Source organism: Myotis brandtii, unplaced genomic scaffold, assembly GCF_000412655.1.
Source record: "Myotis brandtii unplaced genomic scaffold, ASM41265v1 scaffold1103, whole genome shotgun sequence".
Taxonomy (NCBI): Eukaryota; Metazoa; Chordata; class Mammalia; order Chiroptera; family Vespertilionidae; genus Myotis; species Myotis brandtii.
This window is the reverse complement of record NW_005353762.1, coordinates 2,374,442-2,376,173: the sequence shown is the minus strand read 5'-3', so window position 1 is coordinate 2,376,173 and position 1,732 is coordinate 2,374,442. Positions and strand designations below refer to the sequence as shown.

Sequence of the window (1,732 nt, the reverse complement as noted above, 5' to 3'; positions counted from 1 at the left end):
CAACAATGAACTCAATAACAATGAGGGGATGTGTGGTCTCTGCAGAGAGCAGAGCAGTGCCTGTGCTCTGAGGGTCTGAATAAAAAGGAAAATTTCTTTGACATTCCAAAAATATGTTGTCATAGATGCAAAAAGACAATAGACAGGCTCAGTTAAGATAAAGATTTACTTTTCTCAGGGAAGATGACAGCCTAGGACTGTGGTCAGCAAACTCATTAGTAAACAACCAAATATAACAGTACAACGATTGAAATTTCTTTTGAGAGCCAAATTTTTTAAACTTAAACTATATAGGTAAGTACATTGTAATTAACTTAATTAGGGTACCCCTAAGTCTTAGGAGGAGCCAAACTCAAGGGGCCAAAGAGGCGCATGTGGCTCGCGAGCCGCAGTTTGCCGACCACTGGCCTAGGACACCAGTACCCACCATAAGCTGCTTTCAGTTAAAAAAAAAAACACACAAAAACACCACACTTTAATTTCAGACCATCCTTTGTGGTTACTTTAAATCTCTGAGTTTGCAAGGCTGCCAGGTTAGCATCTGGTCCCTGGGATCACCCCTGTCCCACCTCTTGCCACCAATCACTGAGTGCTTGGGATTCATTCTGAGCTGGAGCCCCAAGCCCACCTGACGGTTTATGAGCTGCCTCTGATGGCATGTGCCCCCTCTCCCAACACAGGATCGAAATCAGACCAGCATCTCGGCAGCTGCGGGCTTGGACCGCATGCCCGATGCTCTCAACACACAAGTGCCCATGAATTTGTTTTCCACCTGGGAGGTGGAATGCTCCAGCCCCGCCTGCGTGCCCAGGCTGTGTAGCCTTACCTTAACCAAGCTGCTCATCTACAAGAAGCTGGAAAAGGAGCTCAGCGCTGTGGTGGTCACTACTAAAATGCAGGGCTCCAAAAACATGTTGAGGTCTGATGAGATTCTGCTGCCCCCTAGTGGTCAAGTGAAGACCGACCTGGTGCTGACCTCCCTGCTGTATCCTCACTACCTCAAGAGAGAAGGCAAGCAGCTGCAGATCATGCTTCAGCAGAAGCAGCGCCTTAACAAACAGACCATCCTGGGTTACCGGATGCTCACCGTGGGCACCATCGACATGGCTGAGGTGATGCAGCGACCCCTCGAGGGTGGCCGGATGCTGAGCCTCCATAGCACCATCATGGAGAAATCTGCCCACATGGCTGAGGTCAGCATCTCCACCCTGTCGACCCCAAGGACAGCACCCAGAAGGCCAGCCACAAGGCCAAGTCCCGGGTTCATTACTCAGAGATGGAGTATGAAATATTCTCGGATCAGTAGGGCAGCTATGATCCTTGCCATGGGCAGGACCAAGAGGAGGAGGACTTCGACTTTGAGGAGCCCCAAAAGCAGCGCCAAAGTGTAGTAAGATTGCCACTCATGACCAGGCAACGAGATGCCAACAAGAAATTTGGGGCGTGGCTGCGCAGGGTGCAAGAGTGGGAGGAGGTCCTGGACTCAGAGAAGGAGTCTTCGGAGCATGTCCCTGAGGTGGAGGAGGACCTGGATCTGCTGTATGACTCACTAGAGAACCGTGACAGTGGCCCATAGGAGTGTCCTCAGGACCCAGAAGCCCTGGCTCAGGCCATACTTGGAAGACCTGCCCCAGCCCAGCTGGCAGATGGAGAGCTAGAGCATCCACAGTGCCAGCGCCAGGAGGGGCCTCCAGGTCCCACCCATGTGACAGAGAAGATGAGCCCCAAGCAA

At 51.6% G+C, this 1,732-nt stretch overlaps 1 pseudogene; it reads left to right on the top strand.

The window, feature by feature from the left end:
• The first annotated feature begins 740 nt into the window (after positions 1-740).
• Positions 741-1,732, top strand: part of LOC102262838 — a 2,496-nt pseudogene continuing 1,504 nt past the window's right edge.